Here is a 22,069-nt window from a genome sequence, read left to right as displayed (position 1 = left end):
CTAATTAAAAATAGTAATTGCTAAATTATCAGAATGTGCAATAGCTAATCAGTGCAGTACCGTATTTCATAAACTCAGTTAATTCCTACAAAATTCATCTGTTAGTAGCTTCACTTTTTGAAGGATAAACTTGAGTGATTCTACTTATCAAACTGATCTGATAATTTATTTTAGGCTCTGTTTCAATATCATTATTGGCTTATACATTTATTCTGGAATCACAAGCCTGGAGCATTGTAACTCAAATTTACTGGATATCCATGGAAGTAGGTATTGGGTTAAAATATCTCTCTACTTTTTAAAAAACAAACCCTTTGTGGGAAGTGAGTTCATGACCCCCTTTTATAGTCTGTTTTACCCTGGATGGATGAAATTTTATGATGTGTTAGAGCAGCGTTTTAAGGAATTTAGGATAGTTGGACATGAAAGCTCATACAACTTTCACTACTCAACTTACTTTGTCTTTCTAGACATTGTGATATTACTTTATAAAAAAAAATGAAAGAAAGAAAAGGGTCATTTTATCATGCAGAGATAGACCTAGAGATAATATGCTCCACATGCTTGCACTGACATAGAGACTGTCAATTGGTGGAAATGTTAGTGAACTAGAACCAAGGATTAGAAAGGCTTTTAAGATATTTAGTCACACTGTACTTGCTGGGAAAGATGTGGAAGTATAAGCCCCAAATGACTCAACTGAAATCCCTGTAGAGATTTGAACCAGCGGTAGTTAGAAATACAAAGCAGACACTATGGGACAACCAGAGCCAAGTTTGAGATGAACAAAAGGATCATCCAACAGCTGGCAAAGGGAAATCTGAGTCTTTAAAAAATCAAAACGGGGCATTCAGTGAAACACATATGCCTTGGGAGACACTGTGTGCAGAAGTTTATTTACGTATCATAGATACCTTATTTAAATAATTAAATATTATCAGATGTACTGGACCTGGAATGAGATTGGGTGAAACAGTTGATTATAACCATGGGTTAAAAAAATTACAAAATGTTGTGAATCACAACAACAAACTGTGATTGTGCCAGGAGAGGCAAGTTTTAGTTGGGTTTTAAAAATAATTTATTTTTGAAAGGTTTTGTTTTAAATTAATTTTATTTTGTCCAGCATTTTAATTTTTATTTATTTTCTCTTTTGGATTTATACATTTAACTAGGAACTGTATGATATTTTAATTCATACATTGCAGTAGGTAATGATAAAATCTGGATGATTATCAATTTTTATCTCAAATATTTACCATGCCTTTAATAATGGTACAATTACAATCCTCTTGCTAGTTATTTTGAGATTTACAATGCATTAGTATTAATGATCTTCATGATGCAGTGTCAGAGACTCTCCACTGTTTCCTATTTGCAGATTGTACCTGTTATCTTACAAGTAGAATTTAAACAATTGGTCTTGTGGAAGTTGAACATGTAATAGTAGTTACTGGGGCTGGGAGGATAGAGTAGGGTGGATTGAAGGGGTTGATAAGACCATGCTTTAACATAAATTCAGTCAAAAAAATCAAGAGGCAGGGTCAGAGATTCTCCAGAAAACTTACCTCATACATTGCTGTCTTCACTATTAACTGTTTACTCAGAGTAGATTTAATATAATCAATAAATCTGTTCTGATACACTGTTGTCATCCATACTCATAGTTTACCTATTTTAAAACTGTATGAGGCAGTTTGTATGGGTGGAAGTTTATTTATGTGTCATAGACACCTTATTTAAATAATTAAATATTATCAGATATACTGGATCTTGAATGATATTTGGTCAAACAGTTGAATATAACCATGGGTAAAAAATTACAAAATCTTATCAAGTATACAATAGCAAACCGTGATTGTGCCAGGAGCAGCCAGTTTTAGCTGGGTTTTAAAACTATTTTCTGTTTGTGTAAATATTATACTTAAAATAATGTATAGTTTACCATATTTATTTTACCATTTATTGGGGATTCCATAGGTTTTTACAAATGTGTAATAATATGTATCCACCATTATAGTGTCATGTAGAATATTTTCACTGTCCTAATAATTATGTTAGGATGCCCTGTACCATTAATCCCAATTTATCCTCTATTTTTTATAGTTGCCATAGTTTTGACTACCTACAGTGCCATGTAGTTGGAACTATATATTATATAGACTTTTGGGGCTGTATTCCTTCTCTCAGATATATGTATTTAAATATATTTTTCATTTCACTTGGTATTGAATTTCTTTTCAGTATGTAATATTCCTATTGTTTGGATGAGTGATTCCAAATCTAAGCAACTACGGGTAATGCTGTGTTATAGAATAATTCAATCTCAGAGTCTAAAATACACATACAAAATACCAAGAGAGTCAAGAAAAGGGAAATCATACAAATTTTGTGTTGGGCAATAGTACTTTATCAGATGTACCTTTTGCAGATATTGACTACTGGTCTTTAGCTAGAATATCTTCTCATTCTTTTGACCTAGACTTCCAAACAATAAAAGTTTCTTATTTTAATGACACCTGTTTCATCAATTATTTGTTTTATATCCTAAACCTTTGGCATTATAACTATAACTTTTCCTAGAGTCACAGTGATCTGTGTTTGCTGTTAGATTATCTTCTTATAGTCTAAAATCAGTTTTCTGGAAGATATAGGATCTGTGTTGGATGTTGATAATTTTTCTTAATGACTATCATTGTCCCTGTATTGTATTTGTTTTTTTGTCAAAACAACTATGCCTGCATGAGATATTTCTGAATACTCAGTGTATCTGTTCTGACTTGATCTCTGTAATATACTGTTTTAATTACTACAGCTTCATAGTAAGTCTAGAAATCAGTGAGTTGAATTACTCAAGCACCATTTTCCCATTTTAATGTAGCATTAGCAATTATAGAGTTTTGCCCCTTAGTATAAAGTTCAGGATCAAGAAACAGCTTTCCAGGGTTCTGTTCAGGATTGTTATTATTCAAATTACTAAGGATTTGTTGATGACATGTAAATTTTATTGCAGATATAAGTCTGTAGTTTTGTGGGTTTGTTTTTGTTTGTGTTTGGTTTTTGAAATTTTTATTATTTGTAGTGGGTGAGCCTAATGCTGCTTTTATTCTAATGTTAATTTGGATTTGGGTCTCCCTAAACTGCCTTATAGAATAGAGATTCTTCAAGTAAGACACTGAGTGATCCTGTCCCTAGTTAAATGTGATTGGAAATAAAGATGACAATGGCCAATAACTGGGAAGAAGAGAAATAGATGGGGTTGAGTTTTCATGGGCTTAGAGAGAGATCACTACGAGGGAGAGGAGAAGGAAGCCCCTTGGAATAGAAGAACTTGCAGAAGGGAGAGAGAGAGGGGGATGGGGAGGGGAGGGGAAGGGAGATGGGGAGGGGGAGGGAGAGGGTGAGAGGGAGGGAGAGGGGAAGAGAGAGGGAAAGGGAGAGAGGGAGATGGGGAGAGGGAGACAGGGAGGGAGAGAGGAAGAGTGGGGAAAGGGTGGGAAAGAAGGAAAGAGGGACAGAGGAAGAGGGGAAGGGAGAAAGGGAGGGAGGGAGGGAGAGAGGGAGAGAGGGAGGGGGAGGGAGAGAGGGACAGGGAGAGAGGGGGATGAAGAGAGGGAGAGGGAGAGAGGGGGGAGAGGTAGAGAGAGAGATAGAGGGGGAGAGGGAATTAAAAAAAATGTGGCCTTGTACACTGGCCAATTGATGCTAAGAGCAGTCCAGATGAAACATAAATAAATAAATAGTAAGTAATAATTCAGTGTTATCAATAGGGAAAAGGATTCGAACAACATGCAGGGTTGAAAGCTGCCTAGCTCTGGTGATAATTAAGGTATGTTACAAATATGAAGGCTGAGTGTGTCTTTCATCTGGGAACATAAATATTCTAAGATGTGGAAGAAGCTCTAGGTTGAGATTTTTCAAAATGTTTTTACTACAATTACTATTATTTTTAATGTCTTCAGCTGCTTTTGATATCAGGATAGTCATGGACTCACACTATGGAGGGAGCACCTCATCTGCTTTTAGATTCTGTATGACTATGAAGATTTGTGCTAGGGAGTGGGTGGGCTATGGCAGCAGCAACAGCAGCAGCAGCTGATCTAGAGGAAGGGCCATCAGCAGTGGAACCAAGGTGACAGGGTCTAGGCAGGCCCTGCACCCATGACCACTGACCATCACTGGCCAGCCAGGCTGTAGGAGCAGCGGCGGATTTAAGGCACCTTTCACCACACAGCACAGAAGCCACTTCAGAACTCTGCCTCCTGCCAGTCAGTTACGAGAGACTTGCCTCCATCTTGGTTCTTGAACTCCAGAGAGATCAGACAGACTGAGGTACACAAACATAACCCAAGGCCAACATTGAGGGGGTCTAAGCCTGACAGGCATTGGCCTGTACCCAGGCCCTGGGCTGTTCAGGGGGCCATCGTTGTGCCCACCTGGCCAGGAGGATGCTGAAAAAGTATTTGACACCGCCATTTTGCCTACAGGATGCCAGAGAGTACTAGTAGGCAAAGCCGGCTAACAGGCACAGCCCAAGGCTAACATAGCAGGGGTCTAGGCCCTGACAGGCCCTGGACTGACCCCAAGACCTGGGCTGCTTGGTGGGCCATTTGTGTGCCAACCCGGCCAGGAGGTTGTTAGCCCAGCACTTTCAGTGACACCTGACAGACCCAATTAACACTTATAGCCTGACGGGAACTTTGCTTGGACCTTGGCCTACCAGGCTTTTGCCTAGACTCAGGGCCTGAGCAGCTAGGCTAGCCTTGTGTGCACCAACCTGGTTGGGAGTTCGGCTGCCCAGCAGAGTAATCAGCACTTGGAAAAGGCCCAGCAGCATACACCATCAGCAAAAATACTCAATAAAATTCTTGCCAACCGAATTCAAGAACACATCAAAAACGATCATCCACTACGATCAAGTAGGCTTTATCCCAGGGATGCAGGGTTGGTTCAATATACGGAAATCCAACAATGCAATCCACTACATAAACAAACTCAAAGAAAAAACCACATTGTCATTTCATTGGATGCTGAAAATGTATTTGACAAAATTTAGCATCCTTTCATGCATAAAGTCTATGAAAGAACAGGAATTCAAGGCCCATACCTATGCATAGTAAAAGCAATATAAAGCAAACTGGTAGCCAGCATCAAACTAAATGGAGAGAAACATGAAGCAATCCCCTTAAAATCAGGGACCAGACAAGGCTGTCTCCTTTTTCCTTATCTTTTCAATATTGTACTTGAGGTACTAGCTCAGGCAATTAGACAACATAAGGAGGTCAACGGGATACAAATTGGAAAGGAGGAAGTCAAACTACCATTATTTGCAGATGATATGATAGTCTACCTAAGTGACCCAAAAAACTCCACTAGAGAACTCCTACAGCTGATAAACAACTTCAGCAAAGTGGCAGGTTATAAAATTATCTCAAGCAAAGCAGTAGCCTTCCTATACTCAAAGGACAAGCAGGCTGAGAAAGAAATTAGGGAAGTGACACCCTTCACAATAGCCACAAACACTATAAAGTACCTTGGGGTGACTCTTACCAAACATGTGAAAGATCTGTATGACAAGAACTTCAAGACTCTGAAGAAGGAAATGGAAGAAGACATCAAAAAATGTAAAAACCTCCCATGCTCATGGATCGGCAGGATTAATATAGTTAAAATGGCCATTTTGCCAAAAGCAATGTACAGATTCAACGCAATACCCATCAAAATCCCAACTCAATTCTTCACAGAGTTATAAAGAGCAATTCTCAAATTCATCTGGAATAACAAAAAACCCAGGATAGCTTAAACTATTTTCAACAACAAAAGAAATTCTGGGGGAATCAGTATCCCTGACATCAAGCAATACTACAGAGCAATAGTGTTAAAAACTGCATGGTTTTGGTACAGTGACAGGCAGGAGGATCAATGGAACAGGATTGAAGATCCAGAAATGAACCCACACACCTATGGCCACTTGATCCTCGACAAAGGGGCTGAAAACATCCAATGGAAAAAAGTAGCCTTTTCAACAAATGGTGCTGGTTCAACTGGAGGTCAGCATGCAGAAGAATGCAAATTGATCCATCCTTGTCTCCTTGTACTAAGCTCAACTCCAAATGGATCAAGGACCTCCACATAAAGCCAGAAACTCTGAAGCTAATAGAAAAGAAACTGGGGAAGACCCTTGAGGACATCGGTACAGGGGGAAAGTGTCTGAACAGATCACCAATAGCATATGCTCTAAGATCAAGAATTGACAAATGGGACCTCATAAAATTACAAAGTTTCTGTAAGGCAAAGCACACCATCAAAACGACAAATCGTCACCAACAAATTGGTAAAAGATCTTCATCAACCCTACATCAGTTAGAGGGCTAATATCTAATATATATAAAGAACTCAAGAAGTTAGACTCCAGAAAACCAAATAACCCTATTAAAATATGGGGTACAGAGTTAAACAAAGAATTTTCACCTGAAGTACTTCAGATGGTGAAGAAGCATCTTAAAAAATGCTGAACTTCATTAGTCATTAGGGAAATGCAAATCAAAACAACCCTGAGATTTCACCTTACACAAGTCAGAATGGCTAAGATTAAAAATTCAGGAGACAGCAGGTGTTGGCAAGGATGTGGAGAAAGAGGAACACTCCTCCACTGCTGCTGGGGTTGCAAATTGGTACAACCACTCTGGAAATCAATCTGGTGGTTCCTTAGAAAACTGGGCATGTAACATCCGGAGGACTCTCCTATACCACTTCTGGGCATATACCCAAAGGATTCCCCAGCATGTAATAAGGATACATGACTATGTTCATAGCAGCCCTATTTATAATTGCCAGAAACTGGAAAGAACCCAGGTATCCCTCAACAGAAGAGTGGATGCAAAAAATGTGGTAAATATACACAATGGAGTACTATTCAGCCATTAGAAACAATGAATTCATGAAATTCTTAGGCAAATGGATGGAGCTGGAGAACATCATACTAATTGAAGTAACCCTGTCTTAAAAGATGAATCATGGTATGCACTCACTAATAAATGGATATTAGCCTGGAAAACTGGAATACCCAAAATATAATCCACACATCAAATGAGGTACAAGAAGAACAGTGGAGTGTCCCTTGTTCTGGAAAGACTCAGTGTAGCAGTATAGGGCAAAATGAGAACAGGAAAGTGGAAGGGGTGGCTGGGAGAACATGGGGAGGGAAGGGGGCTTATGGGACTTTCAGGGAGTGGGGGGCTACAAAAGGGGAAATCATTTGAAATGTAAATAAAAAATATATTGAATAAAAAAAAAGAAGTGTGCTGATAGCTGAAATGAGATGGGCTGAATCCATCCTTTTTGCCATGTAGAATACAGGAATAGTAGCTAGAATTGGATTTTTTTCTTATCGTAAGAAAACTAGGCTCTCATAACTATCCAGCAGGTAAGATTCTGGTTAGAATTTCTTCTTAGGGCTGGCCTTGTTAAGGGTACTGTGTCTTCATGTCTATCAAGACAGTCTCTTGTAAGTGCATTTTGTTGTAAACAAGACGACTTTCCAGGCACAAACTGTAAGAAACTCAATGAGTTGTTAGAGAAGACCATGACTATTTACTCAAGCTTGCTAAAGGTTACCTACCCTCAAAGAGCTTTTTATGTCTATTATTTTGGGATAAGGAACCCTTTACAAGTTTATGTATTTCTTGCACAGGATCCATGCTAATCCTCTTTCGATGTCATTGCAATTTCAGTATACATGCTGTCAAAGAAAGTTTCCTTAGAATTTTTAACCCTTGGGCATGACCATAGCAAACTTGCAGAAATGTGTCTAGACCAATTCAGGCTTTTCTGTCTCCAGTTCCTACTGGTTTCTGTAGTGGACTAGGATGCCTGTGTCTGGTAAGCTTTTCCATCCCCTGTCCTAATAACCATCTCTTATACTGATACCTGAGACCCCTGTGTCCTCACTCTCCTCGAAGTCAAAGAATTGTGTATTTTTTCTTTTTTCTTTCAGTTCTCTTAGCTGTTTTACATATTGTTCAGGCAGAGTGGCAGTGAATAAACTCCTTATGTACAGAAATATAAATGCGTTGTCTGGCTGCTAGACTTGGAAAAAATGCTTCCAATTATCTACACTTGTCAAGTATTTTTTTAAAAATCACTTTTTTCCAGACACAAAACTCTAGTGTATATATATATATATATATATATATATATATATATATATATATATATATACATATATATATATATATATATATATATATACACAGATATATATATATATATATATATATATACCTCTTGAAGTTTATTTTGCAGTGAATTAAAATGTAGTTTAATTTTCTGAATATTGTTGAGCATATATCAGTTCAGTTGCCATTAAGCTGAGGGTGTTAAGATTGACCCATAATTTCACTTGTCTTATAAAAGAAGGCCCAAAAACTGTACTATTCTATAATTAACTATCAAAAATTTCAAATAGGTGTGTGTTTAAAACAGGAAAATACTAGTCCACTTTAGTCACTGATATATTTTGAGAAGTCTTGGTATAAATATGTGAAAGTCTGAACAAAGCTTGGTTATTGTCACGTGGGTCATAACGGAATTTAGTGTAGATAAATTATATAAGGAAGGACCACCGGAAGGCACCTAGCGTATGGAGTGGAAGATTTGGCTTTAGCTAGGGCTCTCACTTGTCCTCCTTCAGAATAAGTGTAAATGACTCCACTGAACATCTTTTAAATGTAAATGTATAGGTATTTGAAATTCGTGCGTACAGAAGTTTTATCAAAGTAAACTCTCTCCATATATCCATATCACTGAAACCACAAACCTGCAAGGCAAATTGCATGATATGCTCTACACTGAAATGTTCAAAGACTCTTCTGCTGCTCATTTTGTCAAACTGATGCAAATTTCAATAACAGAACTAAAATGTTTTATGTTCGGTCAATTTGATTTCAGGATTTATAGATAAAGGAAAATAATCAATATATAGTCCCAGGATGTTATTTATATATAATATATAGTAAACTGACCTATATGAACTGAACATTAACTCTGATGCCTCTGCTCTTACAGTTCTCTTTTTCCTCCCTCTCATTTTTTGCTCTGCCTCTCTTTCTCTCCCCTCCTCTCTCCCTCTCATTGTTTCTACCACAGCTATTTAGTTTTGAAAGTTATTACAGGCTCTATATGACTTTATAAATTAAAAGTAATAGGCAAGTTAGTTATCCATGTAATGTCTTACCTAGTAAATATAATCTGGATCATTATTATATCTTGGATACTCCTTTGTGGTGTTTGAAAATCACAATCCAAGTTTTTTCTTCTTTTCTACAAACTGTTTTTAACCACGTACATGCCCATAAAAATATAAAGGACTTTTATTGTTTGAAATTTCATGTGTACTTAAGATTTATCTTCACCATGCCCATAATTCAGTCCTGTTTTCAGTATGCCGCATTGTGTCTTCCTTCTAATTTCACAAAAATTATAGCAGGGGGATTAGGAGTCTCCTGAGGCCCTTCCCCTGAGGAAAGGAGTTACTGGATGCTAAGGGGAGGAGAATCAATTTTTTTTGGCTGTGTGGTCCCTCATAGACTCAGGAAGCCACTATGATGACCCCACACTTCATGCACATATGGACAGTACTAATTGGATTCAGTTGGTTAAAAAAATGTTTTGAAAAACACATAGGAAAGACAAACCTCATTGCAAAGGAAGTGATGATATCATGATTCTTGAAGAGATGTCCACAAAGGAAACTGAACAGAGTCTATGGGGCATAGTATGATGCTATTTCCTCTGAGACTTTAGCATATTAGCAGATTTGGACATAGAAAGGGTTGAAAAATAATTTAAAAAAAAATCTAAAAATTGGGAATCCTAGGAGCTCCAGCTATGGAATTGACATGAGATTTCCAGAACTAACATGGGATTTTCTGCTGCTAATTTTGAGTAGTATACTACATGTTGTTTATCTTTTTTATTTTTTATTTTTTTTAATATTTTTATTTTCTATATTCTTTGTTTACATTCCAAATGATTTCCCCATTCCTGGATCCCCCCTCCCCATATGTCCCATAAACCTTCTTCTCTCCATCCATTCTCCAATCACCTCCCTCCTTTTTCTCTGTCCTTATATTCCCCTCCAATGCTAGCTCAATCGTTTCCAGGATCAGAACCCTCTCCATACTTCTTCATGGGAGTCCTTTGTTATGTGATTTGTGCCTCGATATGTTATGTGATATTCAGGGCCTCTGGGCTAAAAATATCCACTTGTAAGAGATTGCATTCCATGTGTGTATTCTTTTGTGATTGGGTTACGTCACTTAGGATGATATTTTCTAGATCAAACCATTTGCCTAAAAATTTTGTGAATTCATTGTTTCTAATTGCTGAGTAGTATTCCATTGTGTAAATATACCACATTTTCTGTATCCATTCATCATTTGAGGGGAATCTGGGTTCTTTCCAGCTTCTGGCTATTATAAATAAGGCTGCTAAGAACATAATGGAGCATGTGTCTTTATTACATGCCAGGGAATTCTTTGGGTATATGCCCAGGAGAAGTATAGCAGGGTCCTCCGGAAGTGTCATGTCAGTTTTCTGGGGAAACGCCAGACTGATTTCAAAAGTGGTTATACCATCTTAAAGCCCCACCAGCAGTGGAGGAGTGTTCTTCTTTCTCCACGTCCTTGCCAACACCTGCTGACTCCTGAGTTTTTGACCTTAGCCATTCTGACTGGTATAAGGTGAAATCTCAGGGTTGTTTTGATCTGCATTTCCCTAATGACTAATGATGTTGAGCACTTCTTAAGGTGCCTCTCGGCCATCTGATTTTCTTCAGGTGAAAATTCTTTGTTTAGATCTGTACCCCATTTTTAATAGGGTTATTTGGTTCCCTGGGGTCTATCTTCTTGCGTTCTGTGTATATATTGGATATTAGCCCTCTATCAGATGTGGGGTTGGTGAATGTCCTTTCCCAATTTGATGGTTGCCATTTTGTCCTCTTAACAGTGACCTTTGCCTTACAGAAACTTTGTAATTTTATGAGGTCCCTTTTGTCAATTCTTGATCTTAGAGCATAAGCTATTGGTGATCTGTTCAGGAACCTTTCCCCTGTGCCCATGTCCTCAAGGGTCTTCCCCAGTTTCTTTTCTATTAGTTTCAGTGTGTCTGGTTTTACATGGAGGTCCTTGATCCACTTGGAGTGAAGTTTAGTATATGGAGTTAAGAATGGATCAATTCAAATTCTTCTGCATGCTGACCTCCAATTGAACCAGCACCATTTGTTGAAAAGGCTATCTTTATTCCACTGGATGTTTTCAGCTCCTTTGTTGAAGATCAAGTGACCATAGGTGTGTGGACTCATTTCTGGATCTACAATTCTATTCCATTAGTCCACTTGTCTGTCACTGTACCAATACCATGCAGTTTTTATCACTATTGCTCTGTAGTATTGCTTGAAGTCAGAGATACTGATTCCCCCAGAATTTCTTTTGTTTTTGAGAATAGTTTTAGCTACCCTGGTTTTTTTTGTTATTCCAGATGAATTTGAGAATTGTTTTTTCTACCTCTGTGAAGAACTGAGTTGGGATTTTGATGGGGATTGCGTTGAATCTGTAGATTGCTTTTGGCAAGATGGCCATTTTAACTATATTAATCCTGCCGATCCACGAGCATGGCAGATTTTTCCATTTTCTGAGGTCTTCTTCGATTTCCTTCTTCAGAGACCTGAAGTTCTTGTCGTATAGATCTTTCACTTGTTTGGTTAGAGTCACACCAAGATACTTTATATTGTTTGTGGCTATTGTGGGTGTCATTTTCCTAACTTCTTTCTCAGCCTGCTTATCCTTTCGGTATAGGAAGACAACTGATTTGCTTGAGTTGATTTTATAACCAGCCACTTTTCTGAAGTTGTTTATCAGCTGTAGGAGTTCTCTGGTGGAGGTTTTTGGGTCACTTAAGTAGACTATCATGTCATCTGCAAATAGTGATAATTTGACATCTTCCTTTCCAATTTGTATCCCCTTGACCTCCTTATATTGTCTAATTGCCCTAGCTAGAACTTCAAGTACTATATTGAAAAGATATGGAGAGAGAGGACAGCCTTGTCTCATCCCTGATTTTAGTGGGATTGCTTCAAGTTTCTCTCCATTTAGTTTGATGTTGGCTACCAGTTTGCTGTATATTGCTTTAACAATGTTTAGGTATGGGCCTTGAATTCCTGTTCTTTTCAAGACTTTTAGCATGAAAGGATGCTGAATTTTGTCAAATGCTTTTTCTGCATCTAATGAAATGATCATATGGTTTTTTCTTTGAGTTTGTTTATGTAGTGGATAGCACTGATAGATTTCCTTATATTGAAACATCTCTGCATCCCTGGGATGAAGCCTACTTGATCACGGTGGATGATCATTTTGATGTGTTCTTGGATTTGGTTGGCAAGAATTTTATCATGTATTTTTGCATAAATATTCGTAAGGGAAATTGTCCTGAAGTTCTCTTTCTTTGTGTGGTTTTGGTATCAGCGTAATTGTGGCTTCATAGAACGAGTTGGGTAGAGTTCCTTCTGTTTCTATTTTGTGGAGTAGTTTGAAGAGTATTGGTGTTAGGTCTTCTAAGAAGGACTGATAGAATTCTGCACTGAAACAATCTGGTCCCGTGCTTTTTTTTGGGAGACTTTCTATGACCCTTTTTATTTCTTCAGGTGTTATGGGACTGTTTAGATGATCTATTTGATACTGATTTAATTTTGGTGTTGCATATCTGTCTAGGAAACTGTCCATTTCCTACAGATTCTCCAGTTGTGTTGAGTATAGGCTTTTGTTGTAGGTTCTAATGATTTTTTGAATTTCCTCAGTTTCTGTTGTTATATCTCCCTTTTCATTTCTAAGTTTGTTAATCTGGATACTGTCTTTGTGCCCTTTGGTTAGTCTGGCTAAGGGTAAATCTATCGTGTTGATTTTCTCAAAGAACTAGCTCCTGGTTTTGTTGATTCTTTGTATGGTTCTCTTGGTTTCTACTTAATTGATTTCGGCCCTGAGTTTGATGATTTTCTGCCTTCTACTCCTCCTGGCTGAAATAGCTTCTTTTTCTTCCAGGGCTTTCAGGGAGCTAAGCAAAACCATTCAGCATCTAAAATCAGAAGTAGAAACAACTAAGAAAACTCAAAGAGAGACAACTTTGGAGATAGAAAACCTTGGGAAGAAATCAGGGGACATAGATGCAAATATCAACAACAGAATACAAGAGATAGAAGAAAGAATCTCAGATGCTGAAGATACCATAGAAACCATGGGCTCAACAGTTAAAGAAAATGCAAAATCCAAAAAGCTTGTAAGCCAAAACATCCAGGAAAACCAGGACATAATGAGAAGACCAAACCTAAGAATTATAGGCATAGATGAGAGTGAAGATTTACAACTTAAAGGCCCTGGAAATATCTTCAATAAAATTATGGAAGAAAACTTCCCTAACCTAAAGAGAGAGATGCCCGTGAATATACAAGAAGCCTACAGAACTCCAAACAGACTGGACCAGAACAGAAATATGTCCCGTCACATAATAATCAAAACACCAAATATACTAAACAAAGAAAGAATATTAAAGGCAGTAAGAGAAAACAGCCAAGTAACATATAAAGGAAGACCTCTCAGAATCACACCAGACTTCTTACCTGAGACTATGAAAGCTAGAAGATCCTGGGCAGATCTCATGCACACTCTAAGAGAACACAAATGCCTGCCAAATCTACTATACCCAGCAAAACTCTCAATCACCATGGATGGAGATACTAAGATATTCCATGACAAAACCAAGTTTACCCAATATCTATACACAAACCCAGCCCTACAAAGGATAATAAGAGAAAAACAGCAATACAAGGAGGGAAACTTCACCCTGGAAAAAGCAAGATAGTAACCTTCTTTCATCAAACCCAAAAGAAGTTAACCAATCATATTTTAAAAATAATATCAAAAATGACAGGAAGTTATAATCACTATTCTTTAATATCTCTTAACATCAATAGACTCAATGCCCCAATAAAAAGACATAGACTAACTGACTGGATACGTAAACAGGACCCTACATTTTGCTGCATACAGGAAACACACGTCAGGGTCAAAGACAAACACTACCATAGAGTAAAAGGCTGGAAGACAATTTTACAAGCAAATGGTCTCAGGAAACAAGCTGGAGTAACCATTCTAATATCAGATAAAATTGACTTTCAACCTAAAGTCATCAAAAGAGACTCTGAGGGACACTTCTTGTTGGTCAAAGGAAAAATACAACAAGAAGAACTCTCAATCCTGAACATCTATGCTCCAAATGCAAGGGCACCTTCATTCATAAAAGAAACTTTATTAAAGCTCAAAGCACACATTGCACCTAACACAATAATTGTGGGTGACTTCAACACTGCACTTTCGTCAATGTGCCGATCAGGAAAACAGAAACTGAACAGGGACACAGTGAAACTAATGGAAGCTTTGGACCAATTAGATTTAACAGATATATACAGAACATTCTATCCTAAAGCAAAAGAATATACCTTTTTCTCAGCATCTCATGGTACCTTCTTCAAAATAGACCATATAATTGGTCACAAGACAGACCTCAACAAATATAAGAAGATCGAACTAATCCTATGCCTCCTATCAGATCACAATGGAATAAAAGTGTTCTTCAATAGCAACAAAAACAACAGAAAACCCACATACACATGGAAACTGAACAATATTCTACTCAATGATACCTTGGTCAAGGAAGAAATAAAGAAAGAAATTAAAGACTTTTTAGAACTTAATGAAAATGAAGACACAGCATACCCAAATCTATGGGACACAATGAAAGCAGTGTTAAGAGGAAAACTAATAGCCCTGAGTGCCTCCAAAAAGAAAATGGAGAGAGCATACACTAACAGCTTAATGACACACCTGAAAGCCCTGGAACAAAAAGAAGCTATTTCAACCAGGAGGAGTAGAAGGCAGGAAATCATTAAACTCAAGGCTGAAATCAATCAAGTAGAAACCAAGAGAACCATACAAAGAATCAACAAAACCAGGAGCTGATTCTTTGAGAAAATCAACAAGATAGATAAACCCTTAGCCAGACTAACCAAAGGGCACAAAGACAGTATCCAGATTAACAAACTTAGAAATGAAAAGGGAGATATAACAACAGATACTGAGGAAATTAAAAAAATCATTAAATCCTACTACAAAAGCCTATACTCAACACAACTGGAGAATCTGTAGGAAATGGACAGTTTCCTAGATAGATATCCAACACCAAAATTAAATCAGTATCAAATAGATCATCTAAACAGTCCCATAACACCTGAAGAAATAAAAAGGGTCATAGAAAGTCTCCCAACCAAAAAAAGCACGGGACCAGATGGCTTCAGTGCAGAATTCTATCAGACCTTCATAGAAGACCTAATACCAATACTCTTCAAACTATTCCACAAAATAGAAACAGAAGGAACTCTACCCAACTCGTTCTATGATGCCACAATTACGCTGTTACCAAAACCACACAAAGATCTAACAAAGAAAGAGAACTTCAGGCCAATTTCTCTAATGCCCATCATTTCGTACTCAGACAAAACTTTAGAAAGGAGAGCTATAGAGGAAATTCAGTAAAAGAGCTACACATCTGTCAATTATGATTCACATTCTTTTGACAGAGAGAGTCAAAGATATTCAGAATGGTGTTTGATTATTTGAACCATAGGGAAATGCACTGGAGATGGAGGGTGTGGTTGTTTCTAATATTGATCAGGAGAAAGCATTAAGGTTAAGTATTAGCTCAGGGTTGCAAAGACCAGGTTCTCAGCACAAAAGAGGATTACCTGCTCCAGAGTGATATAGGACAGGGAATAAGAGACAAGAACAAGAAATAGAGGAATATGGAGAAAAGAAATGGAATGCTAAGGAGGACACATAGACAGTTGTCTGAGAAGGGAGGACACAGGACTGCCATTGGATAGAGAGTAGTTATGATGGGTTTTATGAAATTCCATGGTCAGCATGGAATTCATAGTTCATTCTCTTTATTTCTTTAGCAAGACATTTTATAAAGATAAGGAAGGTGTGGCATTTAATTTTAATTGGGGATATAATTGGGAACATTAACCACGTGAGCCAAAGGTGTCTTTTGATTGCTGGACTTCATAACTTCTAGAGCTGGACCTAGGTGGTCAGCCTCAGAAGGGAGGAATTGTCAAAGTAAGGCAATAGACCTTGGTGGCTAGCTGTAGGAATGTAATATATTGATTTTCATCAAGGTAGAAGAAATCAAGAAGTGCAAAGCCAGCCAGGGGCATGCTCGCCAAGCTCAAGTTGGTTGAGTCCCTTCCAAAGTTCTCCACAGCTCATTGAAGGTGACCTTTGAGGGGAAAACAGAGCTGAACAATGAGACAGAAGTCTGTAGCATTGTGTAGAGTAGGACAAAGAGGCATCAGATATACCTGGAATCTCAGAACATTTGACCATGAGAAGGAGATAAAATTCGATTTGATAAAGTAGAAACTGAACATCTGCTGTGGAAATTCCAGCATGTTTTGACATGTTTCTCCTAGTTGTAAGGAATGATTATTTAGAAAAATAAAATCTGCTTGAAAATGCTTGCCAGCTGCAAACCTAATTGTTTTATTAATACTTCCCTAATTATTGCTCTCCTGTTTACTTTGCATTCTTTTCTCTTCAAGCATTGTGTATTTTAAAAGGAGCATGTTGATAAACCAACTATGTAAGAAGCGGAAGGTCAAGTATTCCTATTGGCTTTACATTGTATTGTTTATTTGCCAGATTTCCCATGCTGCTTAATGAATTACCAGTTTAGAAGGCTAATGAGAACATTTATGATTTGTGCTTGACATTGCAGTGCTAAACTTGACTATTTAATCATCAAATTAATTTAATGGTTATAACCATGGTCTTGCACAATGCTTACATTTTAAACATCTGGGGACTTTATAGTAGAAAAGTGTTTAATATTCCTAATTGTTCCAGTTTGTACACAGTTATCAGATTTAAAAGTCTAAGAAACACACAAACAGCTATTAATAATCATGCACTGTTGATATAGTTTGAGAGTTTGTACCATGGTTGTCTTTCTGATAACATTTGCCCTTGGAACTTAACTGTACTTTACATGTTTGGTAAACCTGAAAACTGAATATAGTCTCAACAACTGCTGGCTTTGGCATGGAGTGATAAGAGTAGGATTTAATAATAATTATGATAATAAAGTTTTCATGAAAGGTTTTTGCTTGAAGTTAGTTACCCCTCCCTGCCAAGCATTATTAATACTCAGACTTTACTATATTCTCTTATTAAAGAACAAAAGTACACTTATGTCCAATAAACCAATAAAACATCTATAAAGTTCTATTTTGTAAGAAAAATAGAGAAGTCAAATCATGATTTTGCTTTTTGAATAAAAAATAAATAAAAAAAAGAAAAAGAAAAAAAAGAGCTAATGAGATAGTCTAGCAGGTAAAGATGCTAGCTGCCAAGCCCAATGAACTGAGTTCAGTCCGCAGGACCCACGTGGTGGAAAAGAAGAAACTCCTACAGTCTCATGGTATATATCCTAATGCTCTCAGTTGACAAATGAATATAGTGAAATTTTTAAGGCAGAAATGGGTATATATAAAGAATCTACAGTTTATTTATAAGTGTTTTAAATCTGTTGTTGGAACAAAATGATATAAAGTACTATCCGGTTTTCTCAGACAAAGGGATATAGTGTGCATGGGAGCTACTATGGAGGATACATCCCTTAGAGGCCAGTAGGTGCTCATTACTTTACTGTGGGAATTCAAGAGTAATGAAGAGAACAGATAGTAGGTAAAAAATATATAGTCTGGCTTCCCTGCAATGAGATCAGACCATGGACATGTCTCAGGAGCTCTAGACCTTCCCTGCCCTTCTCAGCAGACAACAATTTTTATCCTAGAACCAAGCAGCAAGTTTGCGATAGAGGTGAACTATTATTGCATGTAACACTTTATTTCTATTAATATCCTAGACTTGAGCTGTCAACACAATAGCACCAGGCCACACGAGGGCACTTAAATTTAAATTAAATGAAATTACAGTTGCTTAGTTCTTCCTGTTCAAGTATCAGGTAAGGGTTTCATTACTAATGGTAAGGGAAAACAAGAAATCTAGTAAAAAAAGAAAAAAATTCTAAGAAAAAATGACATGTATAAACATGAAACATAATTCTGAATAAAACTTTGAATTACATTCAAAACTAATTTATTGAGGAATTCACTTTTTAGAAATATGAAGCTACCAAGAATATTTCCAAAATGAGAGATAATTTGTTGTTCAATGGGCTCTTTTTCCTGAATGTATATGTGTTAAGTGTGCTTAATGATTCCTTATCTGTGGGAGATGTGTGCTCTACAGATCTGTTGACATAATACCTATAGTGAGTAATACCACACTATGGAATTGAGAATCTGTCAAGGTCTCAAGGTAAATATTTTAATTTTATTGTGCTATGATTCACCCTGTTGTAAGCACATGAAAATTAAACACAGTACATGTGAACATACACAAATTTCTACAGGTGATAAAGCATTTATTTAGTACCTTCATTTTGATGATATTTCATGACATATGCACATGTCCAAACTCATCAAGATGTGTATATCCATCATATGAAATCTTCTGTGCTTGATTATACCCCAATAATATATAAATATTTTATTATCTTAAAAATTCTTTCCCCAAAGTCATGAATGTTAGTCAAAAATATTAAATTTCATAGAACAGTTCTGAAAAAATTCAAAATTAAAATCTTTTCAAAACTCCAAGTATTCGTGTGTTATGGTTTTATCGTTGCCCGAGGCAGCGCATAAAGAGCTTAATTTAATATGGCAGATGAGTAAGGAAGAAAGTCTTTGTTGATCTTTTATTACTTTTTAGCTTTAAGGACTATGAAGTATTAAACCAGTAAATAGTACCTTTGTGGCCTGCATAAGTTAGTGAGCCTTCCCAAGGTGCAAACCATCAATGACTGATTAGCTTAAACCCTGCAACCACATCGAACACAAGATGTAATTTATACTAATTATCTCATTCCCTCCCTGTAGGCATTCCAGAAGCACAGCTAAAGGCTGCTTAAGCACATGCTAGCTGCAGCTCCAGTCTTTTGCATAATAATCTACCACAACATGAGCATGGTACATTCCTTTAGCTATTACCTCATAGGATGTTTAAATCATGCACATAGGATCTGGAAAACTGTTAGTTAATGAGGAAGTAGAGATGAGGAGAGACGCATGTTTTAGTAATGGAAATAAAACCACAAGTCAATAGAATGGACATCAGTTTTAACAAAAGAGGTAAACAGAGGAAAGTTCCGTATTTCTATTCGTGTCTTAAAGCTTCTTTTCCTCTAATAGTCTTAGAAATCTGTTCTTACTTTTCCATACTCCAATGGAAGCTACAGGAAGATATAGGGTATCCTTTGAGAGGTAATAACAGCAGGAGACACTGGGCACTATCAACTGGACATTTGAAACATCAGGACTCTACCAGAGTTTCCTATGGCATTAGAGTTAGAGGGTAACTAAAAGATAGTTATTGCCCAGTCATAATCATCTGGAAAGTCAGAACAGCAGGTATAAAAAACCTTGGTTTGCTCATCTCCATGATAAGTGGCCATCTTGTAGGCAAGAATGGGTAACTTAGAACCTGGACCGAGGCAGCATCATAGATTCTGTTCACAGAAAAAAATGGCAAAAGTCTAGATGAGAACAAGTCTTATGGCTTCTTGGAATTGTTTGTAGTTGTTTAAAAAAAATAAAGCAATGAACAACTTTAAGTAATAGGGAAATGAACACATATGGAAATGTCATGAACTGAATGATTGTGTCCTTCTGAAATTCTTACTTCCAGAACATTATCTGGTAGGATGGTTTTTAGGAATGGAATCTTTGATATGTAATAAGGTTAAATTAGTTCATGGTGCAATCTGTATCCTTACAGGATGGTGAAGGGAAAGGAATCTCTTATTTGCCATGTGAGAATGGAAGCAGGAGAGGCCTATGTGCAAACCCAAAAAAGTACTAGTTAGAGACACCAGATCTTCTGGGTTTGGGGTCTGAGATTCCCAGTCTGTAGAACCACGAGAGACAAGTGCCATTTAACCTGCCCATTCTGAAATGCCCTGCTATATTATTCCATAGTAATGGTACCCTTTGCTCTCCTTCCAGGATGCTAAACAGTGACGAACTCTTTTCTTTGTTTCCTTCTATCAGTGTTCCTCTAATCCCTTGGCTGCTTCTAAACACATTTTAGAGCATTTGGAGGAAAATATTTTCTCAACAATGAGTTAGGATCATTTTTATGTTTTAAACACATCTGGAATGACAAGGAACACAATAAAAGGTATCACATGATTTCTCAGAGATTGGGACTGGGAACATGGAGAAAGACAATCTGTAGCTGGAGGCAGGATAACAAAAAAAAAATTCTCAGACATGTTATCTAGATGAACCTTGAGGCACAAACAGAGGTCAATCAATAGAAAAGGGGAAGAAAAGTCATTTGGGGAAACATTAGATAGTAACCGAAGAGTCAACCTATTGTAGGGTCCTTGTCTTTGTGACATCATGCACTTACCACTTATGTTTCTAAAGTGAGTATCTGATCCACTGAGGATCAGAGGAACAAAAGTGATGTGGCTGTTAAAGGAGATGGTCCTTTCAGGGCACTGCTTACTTATCAGGCAACTTAGTAGGGCATGTAAGGTGGGGGTGGGAGTGACTGTGGCTGCAGGATTAGTCTTGTGGGATGCAAGTTCTGCAATAGCATTATGTTGAGCAGTCTTTCCAAAATGAGACATATTTTGAGGTTTTGGTGTTACCCGTGTAAACATAAAATGGAAATGGAATAGTTCTTGCTCCCCTTCTGATTTGAAGAAAAAAAAAAAATACCTGTCACATTTACCACATAAAAAAAGCTTATATTCTAAATGTTCCCTAAGACTTTTGGCTTTCATAATGTCCCCAGGCAGGAAATGGGTCTATATGAGATACAGGTTGTGACTGTTTTGATACTTAGGCCATATGATCCAGAAGCTCCAAGAGTCTGTGATAGATGTTTTCTCATAAATCTCAATATGAAAGAATAATGCAGACTTGTCAGTGATGGCAGAATGCGTCATGTCTTCTGACCATAATTTTCGTTCATGGTAAATCAGCTCTTGGTCTCTCACTGGAGCACAAAGTGACTGTGTACTTCCGATTGCCCATTATGAACTGAATATTACATGGTCTATGCAACTATAAAATTGAATGTGCACAGCAGCATTCTGCTATAAAATGAAGATGTTATATAAGAGACTAGCATTGAACTGCCTGAGAAGTAATGCACAAGCAGCACTTCTAGGTGGCTCAGATTCCCAGTACACAAGGTCTCTCTGCCTTCATGAGACTTTCTAACCTATAACATTGATCTCTTAGTTAGTAATCTATAAGAAATTAAAGGAGGAGAAAAATAAAAAAAAAACCTTGTCTGATTTATGCATGACTATATATGATATACTAGAGTTGGCTAGACGTGGCTAGCTACTTCATAAAAGCCCTACTGAGAAGCTCTAAAAAGGGTAGTGAAAAGAAAGAAGCCTCACAGGTAGAAATCATATCATACAGCTCTATTGCCCAAAATAATTGTAATAGACCCCCCTGACCTCACCTCTCATTGTGGGAGATAAGCCAAGCTCAGTACATATGGAGATGTAGACTTAAGCCACCTAGAAAACTCTGTTTCCCATCTAAAAGCAAATTAAACACTTTAGTTGAAATTGTTCTTCAAAATCAAAGAGGACTGGACCTCATCATTACGAAACTTGGAGGTCACCATGTGGCACTGGATAATAACTTGTTACATCTATACCAACAAGTCATACAAAATTAAAAAAAGTTACCCATAGTAATAAATATCGTGTAAGATATAATGAAGAAAGAAGAGGAAAAGAAGGAGGAGGAAGGAGTAAGGAAAAATAAGGAAGAAGGAAAAGGAAGGAAGGAGGAAGAAGAAGGAGGGAG

This window comes from Apodemus sylvaticus, chromosome 12 (genome assembly GCF_947179515.1).
Source record: "Apodemus sylvaticus chromosome 12, mApoSyl1.1, whole genome shotgun sequence".
NCBI classification, from domain to species: Eukaryota; Metazoa; Chordata; class Mammalia; order Rodentia; family Muridae; genus Apodemus; species Apodemus sylvaticus.
The sequence above is the reverse complement of the archived record's forward strand: the minus strand, read 5'-3'. Positions refer to the sequence as shown.